Source organism: Gopherus evgoodei, chromosome 6 (assembly GCF_007399415.2).
Source record: "Gopherus evgoodei ecotype Sinaloan lineage chromosome 6, rGopEvg1_v1.p, whole genome shotgun sequence".
NCBI classification, from domain to species: domain Eukaryota; kingdom Metazoa; phylum Chordata; order Testudines; family Testudinidae; genus Gopherus; species Gopherus evgoodei.
In genome coordinates this window covers 74,775,831-74,798,108 of record NC_044327.1, presented here as the reverse complement: position 1 = coordinate 74,798,108, position 22,278 = coordinate 74,775,831, and the positions used below count along the sequence as shown (strand labels likewise).

At 42.4% G+C, this 22,278-nt stretch overlaps 1 long non-coding RNA gene across 1 annotated transcript in view; it reads left to right on the top strand.

Annotated features, from left to right (window-relative positions):
* LOC115653757 overlaps positions 1-18,733 on the top strand; it is a 131,560-nt gene extending 112,827 nt beyond the window's left edge. The window contains exon 3 of the long non-coding RNA XR_004001000.1: positions 18,173-18,733. This is a non-coding gene — a long non-coding RNA (uncharacterized LOC115653757). The remainder of the gene's footprint in view (positions 1-18,172) is intronic.
* The last annotated feature ends 3,545 nt before the right edge of the window (positions 18,734-22,278 follow it).

The window sequence follows — 22,278 nt, the reverse complement described above, 5'->3', positions numbered from 1 at the left end:
TTTACACTTAATTTGGCAGTGTTTATGTTCCTTTCTATTTATCTCACTAGGATTTGCCTTCCACTTTTTATAAGATGCCTTTTTATCTCTCACTGCTTCTTTTACATAGTTAAGCCATGTTGACTCTTTTTTAGTTCTTTTACTGTGTTTCTCAATTTGGGGTATGCATTTAAGTTGGGCCTCTATGATGGTGTCTTTAAAAAGCGTCCCAGCTTGCAAGGATTTCACTTTAGTCACTGTACCTTTTAATTTCTGTTTAACTAACCCCCTCATTTTTGCATAGTTCCCCTTTTTGAAATTAAATGCCACAGCGTTGGCTGTTGAGATATTCTTCCCACCACCGGGATGTTAAATGTTATTATATTATGGTCACTATTTCAAAGTCGGTTATAGTTATCTCTTGGACCAGCTCCTGCGCTCCACTCAGGACTAAATCGAGAGTTGCCTCTCCCCTTGTGAGTTCCCATACCAGTTGCTCCAAGAAGCAGTCATTTAAAGTATAGAGAAATTTTGTCTCTGCATTTCATCCTGAGGTGACATGTTCCCAGCTAATATGGGGATAATTGAAATCCCCCACTATTATTGAGTTCTTAATTTTGATAGCTTCTCTAATTTCCCTTAGCATTTCATCATCACTATCACTATCCTGATCAGGTGGTCAATAATAGATCCCTAATGTTATATTCTTATTAGAGCATGCAATTACTATCCATAGAGATTCTATGGAACATGTGGATTCACTTAAGATTTTTACTTCATTTGATTCTACATTTTCTTTCACATATAGTGTCACTCCCCATCCCTCTGCATGACCTGTTCTGTCCTTCCGATATATTTTGTACCCCGGAATGATTGTGTCCCATTGATTGTCCTCAGTCCACCAGGTTTCTGTGATGCCTATCAGAAGGCACTCTAGTTCACCCATCTTATTATTTAGACTTCCAGCATTTGTGTACAAGCAATTTAAAAACTTGTCACTGTTTATTTGTCTGCCCTTTTCTGATGTGTCTGATTCTTTATGTGAATGTTTCTTGTCCGATCTGGCCTTTACATTATCCTCTTCCATCCTCTGCTCCTGACTATAACCTAGAGAATCTCTATCAATAGAATCTCCTCTAAGAGAAGTCTCCTCTAAGAGAAGCAGTTGGGTTTCTCCCGTCTCCTAGTTCAAAAACTGCTCTGCAACCTTTTTAATGTTAAGTGCCAGCAGTCGGGTTCCACTTTGGTTTAGGTGGAGCCCATCTCTCCTGTATAGGCTCCCCCCATCCCAAAAGTTTAGATTCATTAGAAACTGGGGAAACCCCCTCTCTACACCATCGTCTCATCCATGCATTGAGACTCTGAAGCTCTGCCTGCCAACCTGACCCTGTGCATGGAATAGAAAGCATTTCTGAGAATGCCACCATCGAAATCCAGGACCTCTGTCTTTTTCCTAGCAGCCTAAATTTGGCCTCCAGGACATCTCTCCTACCCCCTCTGTGTCATCGGTACCTACATGTACCACGACCACCAGCTCCTCCCCAGCACTACACACAAGTCTATCCGGATGCCTCAAGAGATCCACAATCTTCACACCAGGCAGGCAAGTCACCATACGCTTCTCCTGGGCATCACAAACCCAGCTATCTAGGTTTCTAATGATCAAATCTCTCATTACTAGCACCTGTCTTTTCTTAGTGACTGGAGTTCCCTCCTCCAGAGAGGTAAGCTCAGTGTGAGAGGATATCCTAACACCATCTGGAAGGAGGTTCCCAACTATGGGAAGGTTTCCCTCTCCTCCCATTGACTGCTCTGCTTCCCTGAGCCTTTCATCTTCCTCAACAGCACAGGGGCTGTCTGACTGGAGGTGGGATAATTCCAGTGTCCTGGAAAGCCTCATCAACATACCTTTCTGCCTCCCTTAACTCATCCAGTTCTGCCGCCACCCTGGCCTCCAAAGCCTGTACATGGTCTCTGAGGGCCAGGAGCTCCTTGCACCGAATGCACACACATGTCACCTGCCCCCAGGGCAGGTAATCATACATGCTGCACTCAACACAATAAACTGGATAGCCCCCACTCTGCTGCTGGGCTTCAACCTGCATTGTCTCCTGCGGCTACCTAGTTAATGAAAGGGTTTTGTTTAAAATCAAGAAGTTTTGAATGTAGTTTAGTTTACAGGTTTTAAAGAACAGCAAATGAACCTTGCCCCCTTCTCACTCGCCTTTTAAATTCCCTTGCGAAACTCCCTGTTAGCAGCTCCTGGTAGCAAAGCTCCCTGGTCGGTTGTGCACTGCTTTATAAAGCCCTGGCCTTCTTGATAGCCCTGCCCACTGACTAAAGCTCAGCCAATTAACAGAGGCTTCATTTGGGAAATGATTTTCACTAGCCCTGCAAATATCCACTGTTTTATGCAGAATCATGCCCATTTATTGTGATAATTAGATCAGATCAGTTAAACCACATCTAATTGCAGCTCTGATTTGTACACTGTTAGCTGCTCAGATTCATATAACATAGTATCACAAGGCATGTCTTGTAACAACTGTTAATTCTCACCTAGCAGCTAGTTTCTTGTAAAGAAAATGCGCTTCTCTCAAGTGAGATGTTTAGACAGGCTTTTGAAATACTGTACTTGCATGAATTTAGCTAGCAGTTTGGCTCCCACCTCAAGCTCCCAATGGAATTTACTGTAGGAGTATGTCTACACTACACTGTAAAGCCAAGTCTAGCAGACCCACAACTTCAGACCCATTCCTGCCAAGCTTGCACTTGAGCATCCACAATGCATTACTACGCAAGCCTCATACCCATGTCCATGTCAACATGTCCATGCTGTACTATCCAGACTCAAGTCAAGACCTTGTTGGTTCTGGGAGCTTATCCCCAGGCTCTTAGCACCCTTGCTAGCTAGAGCTGCTCTAGGCTTTTAGTTCAAAAATGTATTATTGTGGGACAACTTATCCATCCAGCCCACAAAATTTGACTGGAAGTGATCTTAGCCTGCCAACACATTTAGCCAAGCCATTTCAGAGTCTGCATGCTCCCAGCAACATGAATCCATCGCCTGTGGAAGAACCTCTCCTGCTTATGCTTTTGCTTCCTTTTCAGCAATCAGGCATAGCATCTCTCAGATGCTGATGGACATGTTGGCAGCAGTGTTTATCCTCTTGACGATCCTCTTGGAAGAGAATATAGAGACAGCAGCCATGACCCAGCTGATGCTGCTTGTGTCTCTTGCCATAACTGCAGATTCCCCATATGTAGACCAGCATTTCTGGAGCAGGACCACAAGCAGAGATTGGTGGGGTCACAGTCATGCAACCTGGGATGACCAGCAATGGGTCCAGAACTTTTGCAAAGAAGCAGATATTCCTGGAGCTGTGTGATCAGCCTGCCCTGACCCTCCAGTGTCAGGACACATGCATGAGAGAGGCTGTGCAAGTCTAGAAGTGGGTTATTATAGCCATCTGGAGGAAGTTAGCTACCCCAGACTGCTACTGGTCTGTGGCCAACTAGTTGTGTGTTAGCAAGTGTCATAACCTAGTCCCAGATTTGGACCTTAGCATTCAAAATATGGGGGTTAGCATGAAAACCTCCAAGCTTAGTTACCAGCTTGGACCTGGTAAAGCTGCCACCACCCAAAAAATTAGAGTGTTTTGGGGCACTCTGGTCCCCCCAAACCTTCCCTGGGGACCCCAAAACCCAAATCCCTTGAGTCTCACAACAAAGGGAAATAAACCTTTTCCCTCCCCCCCCTCCAGGTGTTCCTGGAGAGACACACAGAAGCAAGCTCCGTGAATCTAAACAGAGGGATTCCACCCTCCTCATTTCCAGCCTTGGAAAACAGAAGTACCGAGAGCTAATCTCTCTTCCCCCCTCACCCAGAGGGAATGCAAAGTCAGGCTAGTAAATCTAACACACACAGATTTCCCCCGACTTCTTCCTCCCACCAATTCCCTGGTGAGCACAGACTCAATTCCCTGGAGTTCCCCACTAAAGAAAACTCCAACAGGTCTTAAAAAGAAAGCTTTATGTAAAAAGAAAGAAAAATACATAAAAATGGTCTCTCTGTATTAAGGTGACAAATACAGGGTCAATTGCTTAAAAGAAATATGAATAAACAGCCTTATTCGAAAAGAATACAATTCAAAGCACTCCAGCAACTACACACATGTAAAATACAAAAAAACATATAAATCACTATCTGATCTTTTGTACTTACAACTGGGAAACAGAAGATTAGAAAGCAAGAAACAGAAATCCTCCCATAGCCGAGAGAAAGACAGGCACAAGACAAAGAACTCAGACACAAACTTCCCTCCACCTAGACCTGAAAAAGTCTGGTTTCCTGATTGGTCCTCTGGTCAGGTGCTTCAGGTTACCTCTTTCCAGGTGTAAGAGACATTAACCCTTAGCTATCTGTTTATGACAGCAAGTCAACTGTGGGACTTGTGGTGAAGGTTTGTGAGGTGATCAGGACTGTGCTTATGCCCACCATCTTTGGATAAATCAGTGTTCCTGAAACAATTGCCAGCTTTGAGAGAATAGGCCTTCCAAAGTGCACTGGGGAATCAATGGGACTCATGTGCACATGCGTTTGCCCTCTGCAAAGAGCACATGACTACATAGCTGCAAAGGGTACTACTCCATTATTATGCAGGACCTAACTGACCATGGAGGCAGGTTCATGGACGAAAACATGGGATATAGTGGCAGGGTGCAGAATACCATGCTTTTTTGATTTTCCTACTGAATGACATTTTTATAAATAGAGTCACTCTCCTCCCCTTATTCAAAGGGACTCTGCATATCCCATTTTGCCATTGTTTATGAAACCTTACCCTGGCCATAGAGGCCCTGGCAAAAGGTTTGACTAGATGCTCAGTAGCTGTAGAATGGTGAAGAATGAGCAGTTGGCAGATTGAGATTTCAATAGGGCTGCCATCAAAACTATTTGCATGCCAATGGTTTTTATGCTGTCTGCATTATTGCACCACAAATGTCTGCAAGGACAGAGGAAAGCCATTGCACCAGGACTGGACTCAAGATACTGCTTGATTGCTACACGCAACCAGAAAGTGCTTCCTTTACTAGGGGAAGATCTGCACATGCAACAGCAGTCCGAGATGCTTTGTGCACCCACAAAATGGATTTCCACAGTGCAATGGAAGAGGGAGACATGAAATAGTATTTGTAATTGGGCCACACTCATCCCTCTATTTCTAGGGCAGCTTTGGAAGTTTTGTGTTTATGAAATTTTACTATGCATTTTACATACACTTGATGTACTTCAGGAGACACAGCTTATGAATTACTGTGATGTTCTATTTGAATAAAGTTAATGAAACCAGCTTGTGCAAATTTAACACTTTGTTTTTAAATATGCAATCAAGTGCCAAGTAACCATGTACATACCTGATGGCAGATCAGCTGCCATCTACACATAAAATAGTGCATATTAAAAAGAGATTGACTAGTCTGCACTGTTGTCTATGCATATATACTGTCACCATAGTAGTGACATGGCTCCTGGGTGTCACCTGTCCTCCTTGGCCTCATTTATTCTCTGGCTGTTCCTTCTTGTGCATTGGCACCTGGTTTCTTTTCTCTGGCCAGCAGAGATGGAAGAGCATATTGTCTGACCAGGAGAAAAAAAAATTATCGTTTTCCCATGAGCTGCATCACTTGGTTTCATTTTATTCATACAAAAATCACCGTCCATCTCAAGAGGTCCTGTTTAGATGTACATATCAAAAAGTTAAGCTCATTTATAAAATCTCCATAAGTTGTCCTGGGTTTGGGGCTTCCTGCGAGTAACCACATTACTAGCTGTGGTTGTACAATCCCTTCAGGCAGGGCAAGCTCTCGAGGACATTGATATTGAAGCATGAACTTTTTCCCCTTTCTTGTGTTTTTTTGTTTGTTTGTATCTATCTTGAGTAAGTGTGGCCTTATTTTATTATCACTAAAGTCAACAGCAAAACGCTTATTGACTTCAATAGTCTCAATCCTGATCCTATCTTAAATTTAAGAGTATTTAATATTTTTTTTAAAATGAATCAAGACATCTTTTGTAACACTTTAAAGCTGTATAGCACTGTTAAATGCTGCTGAGATAATCTTTTAAATGGCACTCTTCCCCTGGAGTTCCCAGAGTGCACAATTGACACTTTCTATAAGTCTAGAAAGAAGCCCTGAGACCAGACTCTGAGGTCACTTCTACTCCCAATGGCCTTTCAATATGGTAGATCATTGCGCCACCTTATGGCCACTAGTATTCGATTTACAATGCATTTTTCTGATTTTTAATGAGTAACTAAGGTCTTGTTAGCTTATGGAGTTCAGATTGGCAAATGACTCATGAAAAGCATGGAAATTAGTCATATTCACAATTCAGGTACCTCTAAGAGATTTCAGTCAAATCTTTCCAAGCAAAAAGATATAGCATAAATTCATCCTACATAAAGACACTTTTAAAAATCATTTTTCATTAAGTTATTTTCATAACTAGGATGTATTGCAATACAAATCCATTCTTACTAGTAGTTGAAAGCCCACACTGTCACAAGGTGCAATTCAGATTCATGTGGGGGTGGCAGAGCCAAAAATGGCTGAGAATTTAAAAATTAGATGATGACAGACCACAAATCCCAAGCAATGATTGAACCTGCTGATATTCTAAGCAGAAAAAACTCACCCATGCTCATAGCTGTCTCCATTACTTTATGCTAATTCAGACTCTGTGATTCAGAGTGACACAGATGACAATCCTGGAATCTTATCTAGATTATATAGTCATACATATGCCCAACTATTAAATTAAATGCAACTCCTGCCCCCAGAAAGCAATTATTGCAGGAGATCAGCCAAATGTCAGAACAATCTGAAAGACAGGCAGATAAAAGCCTGCTTTGGAAGTTTCAGCCCAAAATAAGTTCGTCTGTCAAACTTACAAGCAACTGGAAAGGGGAAGCAATGGAAGTTTCATCTTCCATAACACACTCATTCAACAGGACCACACACCGTAGGCACTTCAGCTGTGCCTAAGAGTTCCTCCATTGGTAAAGTGGGGATACTGCTCATACTTGCTTCACTGTGGGATTGTGATTAGTAAATTGCTATCTGTACAATGCTTGGAAAACAGAGCAGTGCAGAAGTATTTATCATGAGGTGCTTGCAGAAAGTAACACTGCACATCTAGAGAGACAACCTCTTTCTGATCCTAGCTCTGTTGCTTTCTGGAAAGCCCAGGAAGAGTATGATAGAGTCAAAGGGAACATGGGCATGGGAGGGAGGAGGATTATTTGGCACAAGCATTTTCTGCCAAGAGAGAAGCAAATCTCAAAAAAGAAACAAAAAGGTACACAGAGCAGCAGTGGAAACTGTAGCCAGTTATGTTATAGGGAAATTGCCTAGGTCTTGCTAATGTACTACCAGCAACATATATAATATCTGCATATTTGCTGGTCAAAGAAACAGGCTGTTATGGTTCAACTTTCCTTGCTGGAGGGTGTTGTCACTGAGCCTAGGGATTTAGGGCAGTTGGGCCATGACCACTTCACAGAAACAGGAACTAACAGACAGAGAGCTGGTGACCAGGAAGTGTGCCAGAAAGGCCAATGAAAGAGACACTGCTGCAGCCTACTCAGACCAAGGGAAGCTTAAGGGCACACAGTCCCATTATATGAGACCCAAACTCAGCAACCTGGAGAGAGCATCCAACAGGAGAAGCTTTACCAGGGCTCTGACATTACCCCTGCTGTAAGCAGAGCCCTGCTGAAGTTCAATGAAAGTGTGCCTGCTTTCAGTACTGCTGAATTTGGCCTTAGGAGTTTCAAGCAAGTCTGTGGCTATATTAAGCTACCAGAGCTGACCCAAGAAATGCTTTTTATCTGTTTGGGGTTTTTTCCCCTCCTCCAGACATTTGGCTGGAGATAATGAGAGAGAAGCAAACAAACACAGCTGCCCTTTAAAAAAAACCAAACATACACACACAGAAAAGTTGTTTGTTCATCATCATGTCTGAAATCAGGGATGTCACAATGATTTTCAAATAATTATGTTCTTTGACTTACTTAAAATAGAGGAATCAATTACATAACATTCAGGCCTGTCATAACTCTCCTACTCAGATCTGAACCTTAGAGTTCAGAATATGAGAAGCTAGCATGAAACCTCCAAACTTAATTACCAGCTTGGATCTGATATCGCTGCCACCAGCCAGAAAAATTCCAGTGTCTGGCTCACTCTGGTCTCCCCAAAACCTTCCCTGGGGAACCCCCAAGACTCAGATGCCCTGAGTCTCACCACAAAGGGAAATAACCCACTTCCCTTCCCCCTCTTTACCTCCTCCCAGATTTCCCCGCCCTGGGGACCCTAGGATACTCCCTGCTTCAAGTCCTTGAAACACAATTACCGAGAGATCAAATCTTTCTCTCCCCTCACCCAGAGGGTATGCAAAGTCAGGCTTAGTAAATCTAACACTAAGAGATTTTTCCTTTCCCCCTGTCTTCTTCCTCCCACCAATTCCCTGGTGAGCTGCAGACACAATCCCCTTGAGCCCCCACTAAAAAAAAAAATCCACAGGTCTTAAAAAGAAAGCTTTATATAAAAAGAAAGAAAAAGATATAAAATGGTCTCTGTATCAAGGTGACAATATACAGGGTCAATTGCTTAAAGGAAAAATGAATAAACAGTCTTATCCAAAAAGAATACAATTTAACACATTCCAGCAACTACACATATGTAAATACAAAAAAATATATAAACTTATTGTCTTACTATCCTTATACTTACAACTTGGAAACAGAAGATTAGAAAGCCTGGAGATAGAAAGATCACTCTCAGAGCCGAGAGGGTCACCGAACCAAGACAAAGAACAAAGAACTCACACCCAAAACTTCCCTCCACCCAGATTTGAAAAAGTCTTGTTTCCTGATTGGTCCTCTGGTCAGGTGTTTAGTTCCCTTTGTTAACCCTTTACAGGTAAAAGAACATTAACCCTTAGCTATCTGTTTATGACAGGGCCAATCTGATAAAAAAACCAAAAACTCAGAGTGGTTTGTGGGACAAAGTTAGGAAAGAAGCCACTAGGGTGACCCGTCAGCTTCCAGAATGGCAACTTGCGCTGTGCTCACATTGATGCCTGAAATATACCCACTGACTGGGGAAAAAATTGGTTGTGGGAGAATAAGAATAAATTGACTCTTGCTCTCAATTAGTTTAAAGACAGATGATCTTTCCCGAGGCTCGTTTTAGTTTTGAGATAACATATTGTTGAGGCTGAATACAAAATAAGAACTACATATATTTCCCCCTGCTATCCAAAGAGTTCAGGATGCTACACAGCAGGATGAAAATAAGTACATAATACAAACTTGTACAACAGTCCCCTCTTAAAATGCTATTACACAAAAGGAGGTCCAGTGTAAAAGGGTTGGGAAGGAAGAGTAATAAATACAGGGTAAACTGACCATTCCACAGGGAGAAATGAAAAAAGGAATCCAGGTGGAGTAAGTCCTACACTATAAAAAGCGACAGAGTCCTGTGGCACCTTATAGACTAACAGACATATTGGAGCATAAGCTTTTGTGGGTGAATACCCACTTCGTCAGATGCCAAGTGGGTATTCACCCATGAAAGCTTATGCTCCAATACGTCTGTTAGTCTATAAGGTGCCACAGGACTCTGTTGCTTTTTACAGATCCAGACTAACATGGCTACCCCTCTGATACTTCTACACTATAGTCTCCACTGTGGCAAAACTGATCTGCTGACTTCATACTTGATCATGGGTCTGTGCTGCTTCCATAAGCAACAAGTGATGGAACATCTCTAACAAGATCCCTGTGAAGTGGCAACTGCAGTAATGATCAACACTGAATGTTTTGTGACATTCAGGCCACCATAGCATAAGGACCCAGCCAACACAAGCTGTCAAAGGCAGTGCTAGCCCATTGGGGGCCCTAAGCAGTAATATTTTGGGGGGCCCTCACACATTCACAGTTAAAAGCTAATAGGGGGCACCTCTTGAGCTACTTGGGGCCCTAAGCAATTGCTTAATCTGCTTGTGCCTAATGCCGGCCCAGCTCTAAACATATGAACACCACATGTACCATGTCTGATATCTGGTTCCCATGGAAAGGGCACAATGAGAAGGAACACCAAAATTCTTAACCTGATTTTGAACAAATCCCTTCAACCAGCAGAGGCACAAAGGAGGAGTGAGTTTCCTTTTATTTATGTTCACTACCCAACAGCAAGACTTCTGCTTTGAGGTTTGAGGATGTACTCCTAGTCAGCAGACAATATCAGTCAAGTATTGCTGCAGAACAGAGATCAAACTTGTACGGTCCACCATTCAAGAGATACACAGTTGCATATGATACATCAATAATTTCTTGTTTAGAAGTGATCTCACAGTTAGGCTCCATATACATCTTGAGCAACATGGGAAATACAATAGAATCTTTGTGTGATGACTTTTTAATTACTTACTGACACCATTCTCCAGGTGTGATAGTAGCCATTGGTGTGATGTTCTAGACAGAATAGCAATATCTTTCATTCACTGAAGCAATAATCCATATTAAACAATCACATTAACAGCTACTAAGAGCTCCACATGACCACAATGCTCACTTAGTCTCACTCTAAAACCTGCCAAAGATTTTCATTACCCTAACAAGTGCCATTTCAGTTCTAAAGGAAGGCCAGAGACCGGGCAGAATCTTACCCAAGTTGACAACGGTGCCCATGAGCAATTCTTTGGCTATTATTCTCCTAATGCAGCTACTAGTAAAATAATTCTAGCCCATATATTTTTGTACTTTGTGTTAGCAATTCCATCAACTTAAAATTGGAGATCTACTAACTTGAAGTCTAGTTCATTTAAAAAAATTAGTTAGAATTGCTGGTACTGCCCCTGCCTCTGAATCCCCCTGCCAATTTTGGGGCATTACAAACACATTTTCCTATATTTTAAAAATGTGTTTCTCCCCTGCTGCATGAACGGCCCACACTAACATGGGAAACTGGCTAACTGACCAGCTGGAGAAACAAAATTGATTAGACAATTCTGTAAAATGCCTGGAGAGAGAAAAAAAGTTTGTCTAAACTGGTCAATTAAAATAACGTTGAGTGTAATATACCACACCACCTCAAAAGAAATTCTGATCAAAGTTTGTTTTTAAACTGACAGTCCTTTTAAGAATGTAATTTCATTATGCTCAATACAGTTTAATGAATGTGTTTCCTCAGCAAGCTCACACAGTGATGTTACATGAAACATTCCGGCTTAAGGGACTGTGTGGTCATTGTGCTGTTCTACTTGCTATATTTTTCAACTCAGAGCCACCCCGCAAAACTCCCTCACTATGCAGGTTATTCAACCAGTGCTAAACAAAACTTCACCACTTTTAACAGCCTGCCAAACAAAGAGGGGAAGAAAACAAATGGACAGGAAACTGTACTTATCCCATCTCGCCACAGAGTGTCACCCTTATTCTATGTGTTGCTTTGGTAGGCAGTATTTCTAAGGAGCTGGGAAAACAGAATTATTAATGGGAGCCAGGGTCAGTGTTGAGTAGTCAGGCTGGAGTTCGATCATCCTTTATGTAAACTGGTTTTATTTCATTATTCTTCTTTGTGTATTTGCTTTTTAAGTCTCTTCCTTCCTTTTCTTCACCAAGAAGCTGGCTGGAGAGTAGATACAAACTCTGGGAAAGAGCTTACACAACATGCACAACCCTACCAGCCATCCAACAGAATTTTAAATGAAGTTCTGTAATGTGTATTGCTTAAATACTTTGGGCCACTGCACTTTTGGGAGAAGATTTCTTAAACTTTAAAATGCTGGCATGTAACTGTGCACCAAGATGGCTGCCCAACATCTGCCACATACCTGCAGCTTGGTTATTGTGACATAAGATTTACCTGTCTGTGCTACAAATGCAACCAAAGTATTACTAGAAGAGGGGGTAATCCCATCTTTACATAGTATTACCCTATTCTAATGTGATTAGAGGATTTAGCTGCTGATATATGGTGGAGAGCTCACAATAACCCCTCTGAATGCATTGCCAATGTCATGGTGGTTCTCAGGGACATCAGAGGTGGTGGAAGTATGTTGTTTCCAATTTGGAGTATCTGGCTTTCCATTACAGAAGCCATTCTTCTCTTTGTACATCATACAAGATGGACATATCAAAAATGATACCATGGGAATTAGCTTTGGATACTTGGGCAGAACCATCTTGTAGGGATTTTGCAGGGGTGGGGGGATGTATTAGAGAGTGGTGATGATGATACAGTGAAGCTCTCTCACTACGCTACATTCTGATGTTGGAATAGTATTGAAGTTATACTTGTAGTGATCACATGAGAAGCTCAAAACTCTTTCATGGAAAACACTTCTCCATTTGATTTTTGGATGTTGGCCTTTGAAATTAGGAAAAAATATTGCCATTGCATAACCTTGTTACTATGTTTCCTTTGAATTTATCTTTTCAGTCTTGCACATTTGTTTTTTTGTTGGTGAATTTTGAATGTCACCTAAGTTTGTAGTTGTTTGGGGTTGTTAGAGACTTTTTCAGATTGCTGGGTGCACACTTGATTATTATATAGGTCAATATGTATCCCTGTCAAGTGGCCTTACTTTATGCATAACAATAAGGGATACATCTTGTAATAAATTATACAGAGGAATGTCATTTGAAACTTGACATTATAAAGGTAAATGAGTGCTGCCCTGACAAAAACAAACCCTTGGTGGTGGTTGTAATAAAGTTATGACACACCAGAATTTTAGTAAGAGATTAGACTTCATTTCCTGCCCCCTCTACAATTACAAACGGTTGATCCTGTCATGTGATGGAACTCAATATCTCTAATACAGTGGCTGCAGTTACAGTCATGATCAGACTCTAGTCATTTATTCACCTTCATGAAAGTTTAACAGCGAGATGATAGAAGATGTGGACCTCTTATGCTGTTATAGGGTAACAAGACACCCACAGAATCTTCCTAAAGACTTTCTGTTTACAAACTAGAAGGTCTCAGTATAACAGAATCCAATGAATTTTTGTGGGTTTGCTTTGCAATACCATCTGCTTCAGGTCACATTCCCAACTTACCTAGATGACATGTGGATCTGGATATTTGTCTTTTCAGGGGACAGCATTTCCAAGAAAAATGTTTTGGTGCAGAACCAGCTCTCAGCGCCTTAAACAGAAAAATCAAATTTTCATAGAGCATGGATAGTGCAGGTCTAAGATTACCTGATAGAATTTAAAAAAAATTAAAAAAGCTTTTTAAGCCTTCTTCTATACAGACACTAGGTTGACTCCTTCCACAAAACTAAACCACCAGAGTCACATGACAGTGAAAATGTCTAAACAATGCAGCAGCATGAACATTTAAGTCTCTTGTTTGTTACAGTCCTTGGGCCACTTCAGAGGCTAGTCCATATTATTTAAGTCCAAAAAACAATGGAGATGGTGCATGAGTAGCTACACAGCCAAAAGCAGTTTTGGTCATTATTAATTATCAGAGCCATATTGGAGCCCTAAGTACAGCTTTATCACTGTGTTATAAAAAGTCTACCATCCTAGTGAGAAAGTACATTAGAGGCCAACCAGAATGGGAGGGAAAATAATGACTGATGTAGTTAAAGGTTAAAAAAAAGTAGGCTCTTAATCCTGCATCTGTTGAAGTTTTTTAATTGGAACAGGATTAGTCCCCTTTCTCTTTCCACAAAGGACCTGTTAATGGGAGACTTATTGAGGTATAGAGAATACATGCTATAGAACAAGGTATATTAGGAATGGCAATATACAAAAACCTGTAGGGGAGCACTTCAACCTCCCTGGCCACACTATTGCAGACCTTAAGGTGGCCATCCTGCAGCAAAAAAACTTCAGGACCAGACTTCAAAGAGAAACTGCTGAGCTTCAGTTCATCTGCAATTTGACCACCATCAGCTCAGGACTGAACAAAGACTGTGAATTGGCTTGCCAACTACAGAAACAGTTTCTCCTCTCTTGGTTTTCACACCCTCAACTGCTAGAACTGGGCCTGCATTCTCCCTGACTGAACTGACCTCGTTATCTTAGCTTGCTTGCTAGCATATATATACTGCCCCTGGAAATTTCCACCACATGCATCTGAAGAAGTGGGTATTCACCCACGAAAGCTCATGCTCCAAAACGTCTGTTAGTCTATAAGGTGCCACAGGATTCTTTGCTGCTTTTACAGAACAAGGTTGTTTATGATAGTATCCAAATCAAGATTTCTATAATTACTTCTCTCTTTTCAAGAGCATAGCCCTCTGCAGTGATTAAATTTCCACAGACATTTTGTTTAACTTAATAGTATGTGACCCAGATATAAATATCACTGCAGTAGCTTATGAGGTGGTATTGTAATCTATACTAGGTGGAAGGGAGAAACAGCTAACATGATATTCCTGATACTAGTAAGAAGTTGCCATAGCTACAAGATGAGTCACTTATGAAAAATTAAAAGCTGAACTCTGACTAGGCTGACATTGTGACATGCCTGTATTTTAGTTTAAGCCACAATGATCTCTTCTGGTGGACTGACAAAAAGAAAAAACTCTCAGACTTGACAGCTTAAACTCCTGCTTAGCAAGTTTGAATTTCCATATACAAAATTAAGTTTAGGGAGAAATAGCTCCAGGAACCTCTACTTCGCATCAGATTTTTTTTAAATTCTATTGTCCCTTTATGTGCATTCAGTACCCTTTGAGATGGAGAGAACTATTTAGAAAAGTGAACTGAGAAAACAGAGGGTAACCATGTGAAGAGAGAACAGATTTTCCTCTCCCCTCACACAGGGCAAACTATACAACTTATAGCAGAAGTAGCTAAGAATAACTCCTGAATTTTCCCCAACAAGCTAAAAGAGAGGCTGATCTTTACTTCCACTTCAGATCTGTGTGGTAGTGATTCATCAGCAGTGTACAGTGTGAGGGTTGCTTGTTTAGTTTTCAAAGCATTTAAATGCAATGAAAACAACTGTCTCCTGTAAATAATTCTTTAAATGCAGAACTTGCAATCGTATACTCTTCAACACTCTACCATCAGCAGTTCTCAGAGGTGGGTCGGGACCCTATTTTAATGGGGTTGTCAGGTCAGCATTAGACTTGCTGGGGTGGAAACTGAAACATGAGCCCCACCATCCCAGACTGAAGCCAAAGCCCACAGGCTTCAGCCCCAGGGTGACTCTCCCCTGCCAGGGATCATGTAGTAATTTTGTTGTCAGAAGAGGGTCACGGTTGCAATGGTGTTTATACCGTAGAGCAGCAGTTTCTCAAAATACTGCAGGGGCAAAGAGGATAACTTTGGCTGATAGAGTCCCACCCCATTCCCAATAAATGAACACTTTTTTTAAGCCACTCTACAAGTCACCCCTCATGGGGGGGCTATTAACAAAAAAGACACCTCCAAAGTAATATTTTAAGCCTAAACCTTGTCCCCAGGGTTGGTTCCTCCTAGAGTTCTTCCCTCGGGACCTGTCTGTCCCAAATTCTAGCTGTCGCTAGAGGTAGAATCCTAATAAGACCCAGTGATCAGCACCAATTAGCCCACAGCTCCAGGAAAGGTTCACACACCTGCTGTCAGAGTGGGTGTACAGGAGAATCCTGTTCACTCTCAGCAGCATATCTGTAACATGTTTGTAACCTTAGTATTTTTGGTTTCTTAGAACTGGTCTACACTGGGGGGGAGAAATTGATCTAAGATACGCAACTTCAGCTACGTGGAATAGCGTAGCGAAGTCGAAGTATCTTAGATTGAGTTACCTACCGTCCTCACGGCATGGGATCAACGTCTGCGGCTCCCACCTGTCGACTCCGCTACCACCGTTTGCATTGGTGAAGTTCCGGAGTTGCAACAAGGAGCTCGTTTGGGGATCAATATATCGATCCCGAGAAATCGATTGCTACCCGCCGATACGGCCGGTAGTGAAGACGTACCCTTAATCATTTAAATACCATGTCACCTACAGCAGCTGGGAATCCAAAGAACGTGGAGAAAAGATTTCAAAACCATGTCTGCGAGAAGCAAAAATAGGCAACACTTTAGGAAGTAAGGTCTTTTCAGAGGAAACACGGAATTACCGTACTGGGGTCCATGTAGACCAGCATCCTGCCTTCAGTTGTGGCCAGCACCAGATGCTCAATGGAAGCATTTAGCAGCAAGCAGTACTCCTACCTCCCCCTCTTGGGGGGGTGGGGGAGGAGAGGCCTCCAAAGGCATTTGTACTCTTGTCCTGCTTTGAATGCCAAAATGGGCCCTAATGTGTTAGCAAGGACACCTGCTAATTGCATGTCCCCCTCCCTCTACTCAATTCCTATCACAAGAATGGTCATTCATAATGAAAGAACCAACATGCCATAATCTTCTAGTGCCTGGGCAGTCATTACATAATCTAAATTCTTCCTTTAAAATGTGGAAGTTGACCTCTGAAGTCTTAATAGTCCGTCGCCATCGGCTCAGCCCTCCCAGCTTTGCCCTCATCTTGCGGGGCCCCCTCCGGTCAGAGGTACGGAGGGCACTTCGCTACGCCTCTGCGGGTTCTCTGCACCTTGAAGTCCTTTAAACCACAATTTGAGGACTCATAGCTCCAGACAGGTTAGGGTTTGATACAGGAGTGGTGGATGAGATTTTGGGGCCTGGCATTGTGCAGGAGGTCAGACTAGATGATCATAATGGTCCCTTCTGACCTTAAAGTCTGTGATTCTGTGATTCTAGTGATGCTACAGGAGTTGAGGTGGTTCAATCAGTGCCAACATAGGCTCAAAACCTGAATTTGTCAGTTCTTCATTCATATTTGCTGCCAGTGAGCAATAAGTCTGTCATCCTGTTAACAGGCTTGCTTTTCCATATTAATCACAAGCTGCTCTACTGGTCTTGCTTGAAAAGCTTTATGTGTCAAATTAAGAGCCACACAAATTTGTTTCATGTTCAAGGTCTTTTAGAGAATTATGTATTTAATTTTAGCTACATTGGAAAACAGTTCTCACTAAGTACAGAATGGACAAGAGACAAATCAATTAGCACATTCAGAGGACGACAGGGAACACAAAGAAACATGCTACCCAAGAGAACTATAGCAAACAAATTCTTCAATTGGATATCAATAATATACTTGAATCATAACGGTTTATAATACATTAGTATTGCATTAACAGTGTTTGCATTTAAGGTAGTACAGTTGAAATCACAAAGACTCAAGGAATACAGAAGTTAAGATTCAAATAGCAATAATAAACTGTGCTTAAAATACAAGATTTAAAATATTAAGATACACAATCAGAATAAAGGAAATATAATAGACTATGTGCAAAGGAACATGGATAACAAAATCTAGAATGCAGTAAAAACCTGCAGAGATCCTGAAGTGATAGAACCTGTATTGTTACTCACCCCCCAACCCCCAAATGTTACAGGCATTTTTCTGGATTTTTGTGTGTGGTTTTTCACTGAGAGCATTACAATTTCCCTTACACAAATGGCCCCAGCAGCAACTCCTAGACTGCTGGCAGGGGCACGCACAGAAATAAAACTTTGGCTGTTTTTGGAGGGGCACTTTCTGAGCCCTCTGCAGCAGGAGGAGCTGGCTCGTACCCCAGCCCTGGCAGCCAGAGGAGCTCTCTCTCTCCCTGCCACCCCAGGGCTGCAGAAGCTGAAGCTGAAGCTGAAGCAGAAGCTGTCATCTCCTGCTGCTCAGCCCCAGAGGAGTTCTGTATCCTGGCTGATTGGGGAGTGTGTGTGCATCTGCTTTCCCCTACCTGTGCATGTGTCTGCCTTATGGGTTGGTCAAGGTTTGGCAATCTGCAACACTTACCCAGAATCTCATTAAATTTCTTGTCCACTCTAAATTGTGTTTTGGATTAATCTTGTGTGTCTAATTAAATGATATATTTTAAAAAGCAAAAAAGTTGAATACGATTGCTAGACTAACCATTCTCTCTTGCATAAAAGAGCCTCTAATACAAAGAATCTTAAGAAAGTGAATTTAACCCCCTTTTTCAGTTTCAGATTTGGCTTTTAATACAAAAATATCAGCCTCTATAAAAAGATTACAATCTCAAAGGAGGCTCAGTGTGACACAAGCTTCACATAATAATCAGATATATTTTAGAAGTGCTTCTCTTCCTTGATTGCAGGGGGAAGATTGGTAGATCTTTTCACTTTGGACAAGCATTGCTTGCGAGAAGAACTGGCAGCTATGATCACTTATCTAAAAGAGACCAAGAGTGCTACCAGGAAAACAATGCCATGTTTCTAACACATTGAGTGGGAAATGCCAATCCAATCCAACTTTGTCAGCAAAGAATATTTCCAAAGGTGGCATTTTACTTTACAGGGTGATCTCTCAAAAGAGGATTAATACTTATTTTAAATAAAAGGAATAGATTGGGGGCAGGGGGGAAAGAGCTATGCTGTATAATTCAGGTCACATTTTTAAATTTAAAACCAACACCTTTTGAACCCCTGTAATGATTGTGTCAAGTATGAAACAAAACACAGTATCATCTTGTCAAGTCATATCTGCTCACCAACATCTGAAAAAAGTGTGCTGTATCACAGGACTGATCAAAGAAATGCTGACTTGTCACCTTGGCTGTTAGGATTTGAAAACAGCAAGAGACACCTTGGAAAGCCACCTTCCCTCATATTGGCAAGTATTACAACAGCTGGGCTGGAAAGATGGGTAAATTGTGAGGGTGGCCAATGGGAAAAAAATATAAAACGTTATTTCCTACAACTCTTAACCCATGCCTCAGTGATTAACAAGGAAGTGAATTACTATGTTTCATACATTTGGCTGGTTACTATGTAAACTTTAGGAAACTCTCACTTAAGTCCTAGTTAATATTTGTCCCCACAAAAGATCACCGCACAACATGTCAAAAGTGTCAGATCTCATGAAGCCAAGGCTGAAACAGCAACCAGGTTGCAAATCAAACTCTGCCAACATACCTTAAACCAATCTTTAACCAGTGCTACTACTTAGCCATACTAAATTCATCATGAAGTTTACCCCCTCTCCCCTCCAAAAAAAAATAGGTTATAAAATTCAGTGTCTCTGAATTTTAACAGTATCTCAATACCCACATAATGTTGTAGAGACAGCTTAGTAATTAAAGCCATTAAATCACACAGACAAGACCTTTTAGAACAGAGGGTACATCTACACTATGGGATTATTCCGATTTTACATAAACCGGTTTTATAAAACAGATTGTATAAAGTCCAGTGCACGCGGCCACACTAAGCACATTAATTCGGCGGTGTGCGCCCATGGTGCGAGGCTAGCGTCGATTTCCGGAGCGTTGCACTGTGGGTAGCTATTCCGTAGCTATCCCATAGTTCCCACAGTCTCCCCTGCCCCTTAGAATTCTGGGCAGAGAGCCCAGTGGCTGATGGGGCAAAAATCATTGTCGCGGGTGGTTCTGGGTAAATGTCATCACTCAGTCCTTCCTCTGGGAAAGCAACGGCAGACAATCATTTCGCGCCCTTTTTCCCTGGATTGCCCTGGCAGACGCCATAGCACGGCAATCATGGAGACCGTTCAGCTTTTTTTTTTTCACAGTCACCGTATGTGTACTGGTTGCCGTGAACAGAGGCGATACTCCAGCACTACACAGCAGCATTCATTTGCTTTTGCATGATAGCAGAGACGGTTACCAGTACCGTCTGTTGCCGGTGTAAATTGGCAATGAGATGACGGTTATCTGTCCTTCTGTACTGTCTGCTGCTATCATGGGTGCTCCTGGCTGAGATCGGCCGGGGGCGCAAAGGCAAAACTGGGAATGACTCCATGAGTCAATCCCTCCTTTATGGTTTCTAAAAATAGAGTCAGTCCTGCCTAGAATATGGGGCAAGGGTACTAGAGAAGCAGTGTATCAGAGAGCACAGCTGCTCCATGTCAGATCCTGCAGAAATGATGAGCTACATGCCATTCACGAGGGGTGCCCCTGCAACAACCCCACCCGTTGCTTCCCTCTTCCGCCAACCTTCCTGGGCTACCGTGGCAGTGTCCCCCCCATTTGTGTCATGAAGTTATAAAGAATGCAGGAATAAGAAACAGTGACTTGTTAGTGAGATAAAATGAGGAGGAGGCAGCCTCCCGGTGCTATGACAGTCCAGGCAGGACATTAAATGGTGTGGAGGAGAGGAGCCCAGCATCCCTCTGCTATGATAGTCCAGGCAGTACAGAATCTTTTCTTTACACGTGAAAGGGAGGGGGCTGAGTTGCTATGATGAGGATGGTTACCAGCCGTTCTGTCCCATCTACTGGGAATGAGCAGGAATCATTCTAATTTTTACCCAGGCGCCTCCGGCCGACCTCACCTGAGGCAAGCCAGGAGCACTCACCGGCTGATGGTGACGACGGATATCAGTCATTTTGTACCGTCTGCCACCAGGGAGGGGAGAGGAGCGGATACTGCTCTTCACTGCTGCAGCATCGCGTCTACCAGCAGCATTCAATAGACATAGGGTGACACTGAAAGAAGTCGAGAAATGATTTCTTTCCCTTTTCTTTCACGCGCAGGGGGAGGGAGTAAATTGATGAGCTATTCCCTGAACCACACCTGACAATGTGTTTGAACCTACAGGCATTGGGAGCTCAGCCAAGAATGCAAATACTTTTCGGAGACTGCTGGGGACTGTGGGATAGCTGGAGTCCTCAGTACCCCCTCCCTCCCTCCATGAGCATCCATTTGAGTCTCTGGCTTCCCGTTATGCTTGTCACACAGCACTGTGTAGTCTGTAGATTTTTTTTTCAAACGCTTTGGCATTTCATCTTCTGTAATGGAGCTCTGATAGAACAGATTTGTTTCCCCATACAATGATCAGATCCAGTATCTCCCGTACGGTCCATGCTGGAGCTTTTTTTGGATTTGGGACTGCATTGCCACCCGTGCTGATCAGAGCTCCACGCTGGGCAAACAGGAAATGAAAATCAAAATTTCGCTGGGCTTTTCCTGTTTACCTGGCCACTGCATCCAAGTTCAGATTGCTGTCCAGAGCGGTCACAGTGGTGCACTGTGCGATACCGCCCGGAGGCCAATACCGTCGATTTGCGGCCACACTAACCCTAATCCGATATGGTAATACCAATTTTAGCGCTATTCCTCTCGTTGGGGAGGATTACAGAAACCGATTTAAAGAGCCCTTTATATCGATATAAAGGGCCTCGTAGTGTGGACGGGTACAGCATTAAATTGGTTTAACGCTGCTAAATTCGGTTTGAACGCGTAGTGTAGACCAAGCCAGAGATATGTAAACAAATATGATGTTATGATGGATGAGACTACATTCTCTTAATCTGTTTAACTGTAAAACCAGAGCTGCTTTGACAATTCAAAGAGGAGAAAAGAATCACAGTGGGAAACAGAGAGATTCTATCAACACTAAACAGTTTGGTTTAGTTAAACTTCAAGGGCAGCTCTGCACATAGAGGGGTTGCAGGAGCAGACCACAGGACAAGCTTACACAGACTCTGTCCAAGCCTGGTTTAAAAAGACACTGTCTTATAGTTTAGGACCAAAATGCATTTTGTTTTTAAAAGTTTTACAAACTCAAACCTGAAATAGTATCACTCTGAAAAATATTTTATTTGTTCTCTGGAAATAAAAGTCCATTTTAAAGACACTGAAAATTCCCCTGCAGTGGTGGAAATGCACTGTTGTTGTGCTGGATGTGACCTCCCACAGGCCAGCCAAGGTGTTTAAGTGCAGTATAAAGATACCCCCAGTGTCCTAGCTGCAGGAGGAAAGGGGGTAGCATAAGTTAATATTAGTCTACCTACCCGACTTGAGTCCATCAGTCTCCTTTGTCCAGATTCTCACCAGTAAGGCCCTCTCAACCCAATACCCCCTTCCGGAGTCAGGCTTCCTGCCATCACCTGAAGAAGGGCTCCTTTTTGGGAGTCAGGGATCCTGCAGATATCAAACCACTGCAGTTCTTCTCTACAGCACTGATTAATTCTCCAACAACCTGGACCTCTTGCTCTGTCTGATAAAGTCCTTTTGCCACTCCAAGCCATTCTGGAGCCAGTTCCCCTAAGAAAACCCTTTCCTCGAGAGCTTCCTCTTTATGTTCCCTCAGGCTTTCTAACTGAATTCTCATAAGTCTTTATTAGTTCCCTGTGCTCCTTCAGTAATTAACTGCCACCCAGCCACCAATTAACTCTTCACAGGTATATCTGGATTGGCTGTCAGAGGTAGGCTGGATACCTGACACCCTCAAGAATGGCCAGTTA